This window comes from Mirounga angustirostris, unplaced genomic scaffold (assembly GCF_029215605.1).
Source record: "Mirounga angustirostris isolate CCGP_5_RB_7025 unplaced genomic scaffold, mMirAng1.0.hap1 SCAF_14, whole genome shotgun sequence".
In the NCBI taxonomy this organism is placed as follows: Eukaryota; Metazoa; Chordata; class Mammalia; order Carnivora; family Phocidae; genus Mirounga; species Mirounga angustirostris.
In genome coordinates this window covers 17,420,225-17,432,305 of record NW_026991722.1, presented here as the reverse complement: position 1 = coordinate 17,432,305, position 12,081 = coordinate 17,420,225, and the positions used below count along the sequence as shown (strand labels likewise).

The following is a 12,081-nucleotide window of genomic DNA, read 5'->3' as shown; positions in this document are numbered from 1 at the left end:
GGGCACTGTTTACAAGTAGAGAAATATTTATGTGTGTGTACAAGTCATTTCCTTGGAAGATTTTTTTAAAGAAATCCAGAGATCCCACCATGCTTTGCTCCCTTTCTTCTTTCTTTTCTTTAAGACAGAAGTACTCATCCACCACTCCATGTCCTAAGGTCTAGCTTGCCTCTAGGGACTCAACTTCGCCAGGGCTCTTATATTGTGACAGTGACTTTATTAACATCAAGGTAAGATACTTATGACTTCCAGGGACATCCCCCAGGCAACATTTCCATCTAAAGTGGTAGCCCCAATGGTAGCAACTAAGTCTATATTCCAAGGGGATAAAAAAGAAAGTTCCCTTTGTGAACCTTTCATCCCTGGCAAGTATCTGGCAACTCAGGTCAAAAGGAACCAGGAAAAAAAAAAGGTGTTAGGATGACTCAACACAAATCCACCACCGCTGCTGGGAAACCTACTACCAGTCCTGCCATTGGCCAGCCAACTGACCCTCAAGGCTAATTTTCTCCCACTGGTGTTGCTCCCACCCTCCCATCCTTCCCACCCCCATAAAGCCATAAAGGAGAGCTGCTAGGAGTTCCTCACTCTTTGTCGCCAGCACACCAAGCTCTCTGCACACCAACAGGAAGGGGTTCATGCTGTGGTACCGGGCTTTTCCAAGTTGGCCAATCTCTCCAATGTACAAAGGGGAAAGGATGACGACTAAAAGTGATCCCCCTCCATAGTGATTTTATTTATTTTTTTCTTAAGATTTTATTTATTTATCTGAGAGAGCGAGAGAGAGAGAGAGAGAGAGAGAGGCAGCATGGGCAGGGGGAGGGGCAGAGGGAGAAGCAGACTCCCCACTGAGCAGGGAGCCCGGCGCAACGTGGGATTCGATCCCAGGACCCTGGAATCATGACCTGAGCTGAAGGCAGACACTTAACCAACTAAGCCACCCAGGCACCCACAGTGATTTTAATGAGCACACAGAAATATAAATGTCAGAAAGCCACAGATGAATTCAGTATAGTAATACAATTAATAGTCTCAGGGGATTAATGAGGGCAAAGTCCTGTCCCCGAGACCCCACCAGCTGGGAACAGGGCGTGCTGGGCAGAGCCAGCTCCAGAAATGCCTGATGACCCCCTCCCGCAGCCAGCCCCTCTCTACCTTCCCCTTTTCTTTCTCACCTTTCCCAAACTGAAAACTGGTCTCCCTTGAGGGAAAGAGACGCCAGTGACTTCCGCAAGATACAGTTCATGAGTAATGCACATCCTGGAGTTTATTCCCGGACCTCCTGCAACAGCTTTTCCCTTTCACGAAACTCTGACAAGAAAAGATGGCGATCCTCCCCTTTGTTCACCACTGTATTGTAAAATCAAAATTTTAAAGCCCAAAAGTTGTTTCTTAAGAGAAATATACCTAACAGAAATAGGTATTATTCACACCCCCAAAGTCGGTATGTAATGGATTCTAATTTAATTGGTCCTCTACAATTAAAAAATTGCTTCTGTCCTAGAGAAAGCATTTAAGAAGATCAGTATGTCTAACTGGAATTAACATGTTCTAGAATCAGTAATCACTGAGAATTTTTATTACTGAAAGTGGAAGAAGTCATAAAAAATATCTTCACCTCCCCAGATGGGCAGCTTGCTGGAAAAGATTTTCTCAAAATGAGAGAAAATAAGACCACTAGCCCAGCCAAGGGGCCAGCTGAATCATTCCACACACGCCCCCCCCCTTTTTTTTTTTAAAGAGACCAGAGCAACGGTGCCACCCATGCTTCGAGCAATTGTCAGGTTACCATGAATGGCCTTTCTGAAGGTCCTTGAGACAGTACAAGTAGGAGAGAGAGCTTACACTCTAGTCTAGCACAGCCAACACCAGCTGTACGGCCTCAGGCAGGCTGTGTCCCCAGCCGGGCTCAGATTTTCATCTGTAAGCGAAGGTTCTTGACCAGATCGCTCCTTCTGAAACAGGACCACACATAAGAATCCCACGGAATGCTTTTTAAAACAATAGACTGCTAACCCAGACCTTAAACTGGACCGGGGAACAGAGGTAGACTGTCCTAAGGCTTTTCTAGAAGATGTCTGAGATCCCTTCTGGCACTAAATTTCCTAATTTCATCAGATTAAAAACACGTTTTTCCTAATGAGACTTTGTTAAAAACAGTTTTAGCTTTATAGAAAAATTGAGCAATAAGTACAGAGAATTTCCACGTACCCCCTTAGCCCTTTGCCTTGTTGCTCCTGTGGCTAACATCTTGCTTTAGTACGATGCATTTGTCACAACTGATGAGCCAATATTGATACATTATTATTAACTATTAACTAAAGTCTATAGTTTACTTGAGGGTTCAGTCCCTGTGTTGTACATTCTTGTACACGTATACTTGTATACTGTTGTACAAGACAGTATACGTATACTTGTATACGTATACTTGTATACTGAATGTACTGTTGTACATTCTTGACACACGTATACTGACATGTATGTTTCCTAGTTTAAATACCCCCTTGAGTAGGACTTGCTCTCAAGGGTGGGGCACACAAAAAAGGCAATAGGAGAGAGGGAAGTTGGCTGATTTGCACTGATCCTGAGGTTAGGACAAATCAAAGATATTTACATGGAACATGGGTATAATGGCCATAAACATATCGTAAACACAGAGATCTACTTTTTTGCTTTTTCACTTTTCCCTTTTAGCACTTAGGATTATCTTTTCCGACAGGGTGTATCTCTGTTACTTAAACAACCAAACCCATGAGTATTTCCTGATATGTAATATGCTTCCCAGATATGATCAATCACAATGACTTTAGAGCTTAAATTATTTTTCTTAAGAACTCTAAGAAATGACAACCAGGCGTTCATAGAAATTACTTCCCTTGATCCAAAGATAACTGGTACTTGAAATTCTATGAAATTCGGGGGCCAAAACAATGAGAATCTTAAGGGAAATGAAGCTTCTTGAACATACACTTTTGCAGTCAGTCATTCAGTCATTTCCTTAGAGATAAATGCAAAAGGTTAGAACAGGTGTCAAAAAACCATTCTCTAAAGATGGAGTTCTGTTTCCACAAATTGCATCAGGAACTAGTAACATTCCACCATTTAAGTTTCCATATGTTTTTTGGGTTTTTTTCCCCAAATTCAACAAACCTTTTCACGGGCCATCTGGAACAAATTCTATTGATTTTCTTTTAATACAAAAACTTACTGTACAATAGGTCCTCAGTGTATAGGTTTTAATTGATCAAAGAAATACATATAGGAAAGTTCAGAGCTCTTTCTCTGACATTATCCTCAAGTTAGCTTTTCTAAGTACCTGGTTGTCAAAAAAACAGAAAATAACAAGTGTTGGTAAGGAGGTGGAGAAGTTGGAATCCTCATTCATTGCTGGTGGGAATATAAAGTGATGCAGCCACTGTGGAAAACAGTATGGTTGGTGTTTCCTTTAAAAAATCAAACATAGGAACACCTGGGTGGCTCAGTCAGTTAAGTGGCCAACTCTTAATTTCGGCTCAGGTCATGATCTCAGGGTTGTGGGGTCCAGCTTCATGCTCAGTGTCGAGTCTGCTTGTCCCCCTCCCTCGGCCCCTACCCCCCCATTTGTACACTTGCTCATTCTCTCTCAAGTCAGTAAATTTTTTTAAAAAATTTTTAATAAATTAATAAATAAAAAATCAAACACAAAATTACCATATACTCTAGCAATTCCACTTCTGGGTATATACCCAAAAGAACTGAAGAAGGGATCTGAGTAAATGTTTTTTGGTTTTTGTTTAAAAGATTTTATTTATTTGACAGAGAGAGACAGCAAGAGAAGGAACACAAGCAGGGGGAGTGGGAGAGAGAGAAGCAGGCTTCCCGCCGAGCAGGGAGCCCCATGTGGGGCTCAATCCCAGGACCCTGAGATCATGACCTGAGCCGAAGGCAGACGCTTAACCAACTGAGCCACCCAGGCACCCCCTGAGTAGATATTTGTGCATCCATGTCCACAGCAGCATTAATCATAATAGCTAAAAGGTAGAAATCACCCAAATGGCCACCAATAGATGAATGGATGAACAAAGTGTGGTACACGGATGATCCTTGAGGATATTATGCCAAGCAGAATAAGCCAGTCACAAAAGGACAAATACACTATGATTCCACTTATACAAGGTATCTAGAGTTGGTCAAATTCATAAAGACAGAAAGAAGAATAGTGTTACTGGGGATGGGGCATACCAGGCAATGAGGAGTTAGTGTTTAATGGGTACAGAGTTTCAGTTTGAAGTTCTTGAGATGGATAGTGGTGATGGTTGCACAACAATAAAAATTTACCTAATGCCACTGAGATGTACATGTAAAAATGGTTAAAATGGGAAAAAATGGTTAAAATTGTAAATTTTGTTATTTTAATTTTACCCCAATTAAAAAAAAAAGTACTCAGTTGTTCTTTATCTCCTCTGGAGAACAAAGAGATTTAAATGGATTTCAGCTAAAAATTTCTGAAGTGGACAAGTTGCCCAAAGAGTAACGGATTATTTCTAGAGGTATTTCTTGAGGATCGACTACTCTGAGCCAGGAAGTGTGCTAGAGACACAGTGACAAACAGAAAGTCGGAGATCCCTACCTTCACGGGGCTTATGGTTTGGCTCAGTAGTTCTCTAATCCAACCTGGCAGCAGACTTCCTGGGAGGGCTTATTAAATGCAAATTAGTAGGCCCCACTCCCAGAGTTTCTGATTCAGAAGGTCTTAGCGGAGGCCTGAGAGTGCATTTCTAGCAAGCTCCCAGATGATGCTAGGACTGCTGGTCCATACAAGGGACCCCTCATCACGTGAGGCTATTTAATTAACTAAAATTAAAGCCAGTTCTTCCGTGGCACTAGCCACACGTCAAGTGTTCATGTGGCTAGTGACTAGATAGAGGACATTTTTATCATCACTGAAAGTTCTATTGGACAGCACTGGTCCAGGAGATAAAAAGCAGGACTGGCTTTAAGACATGCCAGGCATCTCGGCTTTACTGCAGTAAGCCAGCATGTAACTGGTTTCCGCCTTCATGAAGGAAAATACATGAATACACACGGAGCTCTAAATTGATTTTTTTTTTAATTAGAGTAAAAACCTGGGCAGTTAGCAGCTCCTCATAATATATATCCAAGCTATAAATACCCTTATATATTCATTATATATGAAACATAAAAAGAATATTTTTTCCAAGCCACTAAAAAGAATCCTAGAATCACACTCAACTCTCCAAAGCCACTTCTAAATCCTCAAAATAACTGGCCAAGGGAATTGAGGGAGGATAATATACCCTAAATTAAAGTTCTACAGGGGCGCCTGGGTGGCTCAGTCAGATAAGTGTCTTCCTTCAGCTCAGGTCAAGATCCCAGGGTCCTGGGATGGAGCCCCACATCAGGCTCCCTGCTCAGCGGGGAGCCTGCTTCTTCCTCTCTCTCTGCCTGCCACTCTGCCTACTTGTGTTCTCTCTCTCTCTGTCAAATAAATAAATAAAATCTTTTTAAAATAAATAAATAAATAAAATTCTACAAAGCCATTTTACTACTTACATGCCAAAAAAAACTAAGCTTTGAAGGCTTTTTCTCTATTGTGCATTCTACCTAATTCAATACACAGGATTCATAATATTACATTGCTAATCCTTACTCTAAGTTCTAAAAATAAAAGGCAAGAGACATCGCATGCCAAGTTGGTAACAAACCCCAAGTGAGGACAACTGGAAATTGATGCAGGGAGGAAATGAGTTATGCTCTAAAATGAAACACACGCCCAGAAGAGAGATTTAACCCTTGGGCTGCCCCTACCAGCCATCGTTTTTAGCCAGTTAAAAAGCCCAAGAAGCCAGGGGTGAGTAAGGACTTCTGCAAATAAAAAATCCAGAGATGTTTTTCTTTTCCTAGCCATTCAGAAAGTAATTGAGCTGCCTGAGTAGGGAGGCAAGATCCAAGAGCCACCCACCTGCCCGCCCCCGCTGCCCGAAGGTTCTAGAGGGCAAATTTCCATAGGTCCAACCAGATTGTCTGAGCATCCAAGTCCCAACGGCAAGGGACAGGTGGCTTTGGGAAGCCAACCACACGTTGCATCTTTGTTCAACATTCTCCTGGCCCAGGCATGTTAAGAGGAGGGGCATCTCAGAAGGAAAGGAGAGCTGGAGCCCAGGAGCCCAACCCTCGCTGCCCCAGCGTGGTCTTTGTCTGCAGGACAGCTGCCTGCTCCTCATGCTTCATCTCTGCCCAGATCTGCCCTGCAGGGATGGAAATGCAGATCTAATTGGCTCCCTCCTCCGTGCTCTGATTAGAACCCTTCCTCGGGTGAAAACCAGTTTCTCTAGAGCCTTTCCAGGGATGCCCATGGCCTTTCCACACCAAACCACCACAATGGAAGGCCATCTATCTACCCATTCCCAGCTTGGCAAGCATCCACAATGACTAGCGGGAAACAGCATTAGGTCCCTTGGGGTGCAGGGGTAAAGCAGGAAGCAGTTAGTCTGTGGATTATCTCAAGTGCAGGAAACACCAAAGAGGACCCCGGAATAGTCCGGAGGGGAGTTTGGAGAAGAGAGCTGGCTCATCGGGAACACTGTGCCGGTCACATTCCAAACACATAGCAAAAGGCACGGGGTAGCCAAGAACTGTTTACTTGTTATCCTGATTTAGTAATGTATTGATGATAACACTAGCCAGCATTGTTTGAGCTGATACTATGTGCCAGGTACTCTTCGGAGCACTTAACACACACAAATGCATTTGGAGTTCACAGGGGCCCAGTGAACCAACAGGTTCTGTTGTTCCCATTTTACAGATGAAGACACTGAGGCCTAGAAACCCTCCCAGGATCTCACAACTAGTATGTCATAGGGCCTAGATTCAAATCTAGTCCCTCAGGTTCCAGCATATCCGGCTCACAAACTGTCATGCCCGGAATTCCTTTCTCTTGTTCTCAGGCAGAAGGAGATGATCAGCTCAGCCAGCCTCCCAGCTGTCCCACCCACCCCAAGCTGCCGATAGGAATCCAAAGATTTTATTTGGTTGTCTGAAGATCAGAATGGATCTTTCCAGAGTCGTCCACAAAACGCTCATTTGCCTCGAGAAGCCTGTGTTCTAGGCAAAATGGTACCAAGGCACCTGGTCACCACGTGCAATAACAATGTTTCTTTCTTTTCGGCGAGGGCTGCCAGAGGCCCTCTCCCCACTGCTCACCTTGCTCACCCCGTGGCCCGCGGCAGACACAAAGCCCTTTCCAGCAGCTCTAGCTGGCCCGCGGTGAGAACCGGGGGCTCCGGAGCCAGGGCGCTGAGACAACAGCTTCCAGGGGTGGGAAGGGCCCAGAGGAGAAGGAAAAGGGAGGACGGGGGGCCTCGAGATCGGCAGCCAGCCCGCAGGGTGGCTCGTCCGTGGGGCAAACCACACGTTTGGCAAACCACCGCCGCAGCCGATTTCAAGTGCACGGTAATGGATCAGTAAGCAAAAACATCTCCATGTGCCCCGCTGTGAAAGAGCTAGAAGAACAGAAAAGGGACAGTCAGACACGGGTTATTTAATGTCCCCTCTCTAGTAGGGACATGGACTTTAATTTTTATCAAGAAATTCGGATTTAGTGCTAGGACAGCTGATAGGAAAATTAAGAGGGTTAAGTTTTCCCACAGCCACTTCATTAACTCACGACAGAGCCATTTCTCTCCGCGACACAGCCCCTGCTTTAGAAGATAGGCTGGCAGGCCTTCGCACAAGCACACCCCTCAGCAGTGGGCTGGTACATCTCTTTCAAGGCCAGTTCCTCCTCCGCTTTGGACCCTTATCAGTTCACCTTCTCTATAATTCCTAAGTGATCTGAGGTTACCAGGTTCCCCTCACGAAGCCTCCAAAAATCAGGCTGATTTTAAAAGCATCTGCACTTTAAAAGTAGGGGCGCCTGGGTGGCTCACTTGGTTAAGTGTCCCACTCTTGTTCTCGGTTCCTGATCTCAGGGTTGGGAGTTCGAGCCCTGCACTGGGCACCGAGCGGACTTGAAAATAAATCAATAAATAAATGTCTATTGCAGTGTTTCCTTTTCGGTATGTGATGAGCCTTATGAGTCAGTCACACGGGCCACACACACAGCAGCCCTGGGGCGTCGCCTCAGGTCTAAATTTTACTGTAGTCCCTGATGTTGGAGACCAGGGATCTGATCAGAACACATCCAGTTTCCAAAGATTTGAGTAGTGTCAACCAAGAGAAGTTAGTTTTCCGGGAACGTCAAGGGGCACCCTCAGCATTTTTCTTGAACACCCAGGAAAACCACGTTCACAAGGGAGCACAGCTTGAGGCCCAGAAACTCATGATAAATATCTGGGAGAAAAAAAGCAGGCTCTACCTTTAGCTTTGAGACAACTAAGCCACATTGTAGAGCCCCGAATTTCCACCACAGGGAACCTTCCTGCGCTGAGGTCAAACTGTAATTCTATCATATCAATGCGCTACAAAAAAGTTAAGATTAGTCATAAGGAACAGCCTCCTAAGATGTAAAATTCCCCCATTTCCAGGGCGCCTGGGTGGCTCAGTCGATAAGCACCTGCCTTTGGCTCAGATCGTGATCCCAGGGTCCTGGGATCGAGCCCCGCATCGGGCTCCCTGCTCCGCGGGAAGCCTGCTTCTCCCTCTCCCACTCCCCCGCTTGTGTTCCCTCTCTCGCTGTGTCTCTCTCTGTCAAATAAATAAATAAAATCTTTAAAAAAAAAAAAAATCCACCATTTCCTCTGTTCATCCAAAAATCATGTGATTAGAGATATATGTATGAAGTATATTAAAGATATTCGCAGATATATATAAAGATCAAATATACGTGAATATGAAATATATATATATACACCTAAAGTAAATGGTGACATATAAAATAGGAGCCTTGTCCTCCTCTGCTTGCAGTCCATGCAGCAACAGTGACAAACAGCCACCTCACTATAAGTCAGCATGACAGGTGCTAGAAGGAGAAGCCACAGGAGAGAGCAGGGACTTCAAGGAAGGACGGAAAGAGGACGGAAGTTATTTTAGTTGGGCGGTGATCAAGGTGGGAGATGGGAAGCCCTTGAAGGTAAGAGGCATTTGGAACTTGTGTGCTAAGCAAGCAGAAGCCATGAGAGGCTCCTCATGCTTTGGCCAAATATCTCCAGAGCTTCTGACAGGTACCCAGTCAGCGGCTGGTGGGCAAGACACACCTCCTGTCCTTCTGATGCTTCTGTCTCAGGGGAGACAGACAGGAATACGGCCCACACAAGTATCTACACTGTGATGGAGTGGCACTGGGGACAGTGAGGACATGGAGATGCCAGAAGGGGCAGGAACGTTCCAGAACAAGCGAGGATGGCTCTGGGAGTTGAAGCATCAGCAGAGCATGGAAGGAGGAGGAGCGCGCTGTTCACGGAACTGTCGGTGTCAAGAGCCTGGGGCCTCTTCCCCAGGAACTGGCCTAATCAGATAGGTAGTTTAGAAATGATAACCCCGAGCAGGGACTCCGGGGAGAGATGAAGTCAATCTGTGGCTGAACCAAGATGGCAGGAAGTCCCTACGGTCCTGTGGCTGGCAGATGACAAAGAGGCGAAGGCAGGGCAGGCAGAGGGCTCACGGAAAGCCTTTCAGAGGGAGAAGCAACAGCTTTCAGATAGATCTGAACAAAACCAACGAAAGTCCCTTCCCTCAGGAAGCGTACACTCTGGTGGGAGAGACAGACGGCAGGGAAGGACACTGTGGAGCCTGTTAGCAGCTGGGGGGTCGGACGGAAAATGGGACAGGAGGGGGCAGCAGGCAGGTGGAGCAAACCATCCACCCACCATGGTAAGCGGACAGCCAGAGCGCAGCCCCACACACAGTAGGCAGCTCCCAGGTATTTGTGGCTTGGGTCAACGCCCACCTTGTGAAAATGGCCTCCCTTGTGACCTGTGTGAAACTGCAAACTCTCCCCTCCTTCACTGTTATTCTGTACCCCTTGCCCCCACTCATTTTTGCCCCATTGCATTTCTCATCAGCCCACATATGCCTGCTCCTGTGTTTCTTCTTGCTCTCTCCATGTGGGAATGTAAGCTCCACGAGGGCGGAGACATGGTCTCTTTTTCTCCCTGATGAATCTAGAACAGTGCCGGGCACATAGGAGGTACTCCAATGTTTGGTGGATGGAAGGAAGGATGGAAGGAAGGATGGAAGGATGGAAGCAAAGACTATCTCTAGAAAGGATGGAAGGAAGGATGGAAGGAACGAAGGAACGAAGGAAGGAACGAAGGAAGGAACGAAGGAAGGAACGAAGGAAGGAAGGAAGGTTGGAAGGAAGGAAGGTAGGTTGGAAGGAAGGAAGGAAGGATGGAAGGAAGGAAGGATGGATGGAAGGATGGAAGGGAGGAAGGATGGAAGCAAAGACTATCTCTAGAAAGGATGGAAGGAAGGATGGAAGGAAGGAATGAAGGAATGAGGAATGAAGGAAGGAACGAAGGAATGAAGGAAGGAAGGAAGGATGGAAGGTTGGAAGGAAGGAAGGCAAGAAGGAAGGAAGGAAGGATGGAAGGTTGGAAGGAAGGAAGGCAAGAAGGAAGGAAGGAAGGATGGAAGGAAGGAAGGAAGGAAGGATGGAAGGAAGGAAGGAAGGATGGAAGGAAGGAAGGAAGGAAGGAAGGAAGGAAGGAAGAATGGAAGGATGGAAGGTTGGAAGGAAGGAAGGAAAGAAGGAAGGAAGGAAGGAAGGGAGGGAAGAAGGGAGGAAGGGAGGGAGGGGATGGAGAGAGGAAGGAGGCAGGGAGGAAGGAATTCTCATTCCATACCACCAGGATCACAGATGAGTGGCCTAAAATTAAGAAACATTAACTGGTTCTCAGATTTCTCCATATTGAAAGAGATCCTGTCAGAGAGCAGTGACCTAAGCAGGCATTCATTGGAAACCTAACCATTCCTGTGTGGCTTTAGTCAGAAGAAAAAGAGGTATCTAGTAGTGATGTCAGAATAAGACACAGACAATCCATTGGATTCCAGTCAAAGGAACCATGAGTCACTGAATAACCACCATCATGGTTGTTTGTAGGATGCTTTCAACTACTGTTCTCTGGACAATAAATGCAAAGCATTGGCAGACCTTGTGATAAGGATCCAGGTAAGCGTACTTTTTGATTCAATTCCATTCAAAGCCGATACTACACATAAAGGAAACATAGCTAACATCTGTGTGCAGCTGAATCCAATGCCAATTACTCTTTCACCTCCGTGGTGACTTGTCTGGCAGGCTACCTAGAACTGTAAAGGTAATGACTGTAATGAGAATAATCACCTCAAATTCAACAGGCGCCTTTCTTCTAAGGCATTTATTGGTCTTCAAATACCATATTCATTAGGCTTCCCCCATCCTTGAAAGCTACGGTTTCATCACCTTCCCCTTGCAGAGAGGAAACAGAGACATGAACAGGTGAAGATGTGTGGCGAAGGTCGCTGAGCCAGCCAAGGAAGGAGTTAGCACCTGTTCCACAGCCTGGGCTACCACCCACCCACACCATTAACAAGAGTTACCCAGAGTCTCCACCACTGGGGCAGGTACAAAGAAGTAGTAGAAGAGCGAGAACAAGCCCTTCTCTTCAGATCGGTTCTTGGGACTCACTCCACAGCTAACGCAGAGTCATCTTAGTTCCCAGAAGCAAACCACACACACACACCCCTAATTTTTCACAGTATGCCAGGTTCTTAAGGAGAAAGTTCTAGAACAACCGTCTGGGACATTTTCTGACGAGGAGAGTTATTTTTATCTCCCCATTTCCCCAAAGATCAAGAAGCTATTTCATGATGGAAGTCTCTCAAAAGCAGCTCCTCTGGATGTTTTAAATACTACCCTGCCCAAGGCAAGTAGACAAACCAGATGGCTTCTCTAGGCCCAATCATTCCACGACTTGTTTTTTCAACTGTTTCCTTAAGTGAATTTCTTTTCTGTTAAGTTCAGGGCAGAATCCATTGGCAGGAATGACGTAAATTTTCCACCGATTATGTATCAAGCATAGTCCTGATTTCCAAACCAAGTTGAAAGTCACATTTCACTGCCTTGGTGTTTCTGTGTGGGGGCGGGATAGGTCTGTACAC

The 12,081-nt window shown here is 45.6% G+C and overlaps 1 protein-coding gene across 2 annotated transcripts in view; it reads right to left on the bottom strand.

Annotated features, from left to right (window-relative positions):
* ATP8B1 (ATPase phospholipid transporting 8B1) overlaps positions 1-12,081 on the bottom strand; it is a 134,627-nt gene that overhangs the window by 99,058 nt on the left and 23,488 nt on the right. The gene's annotated exons all lie outside the window — the stretch shown is intronic.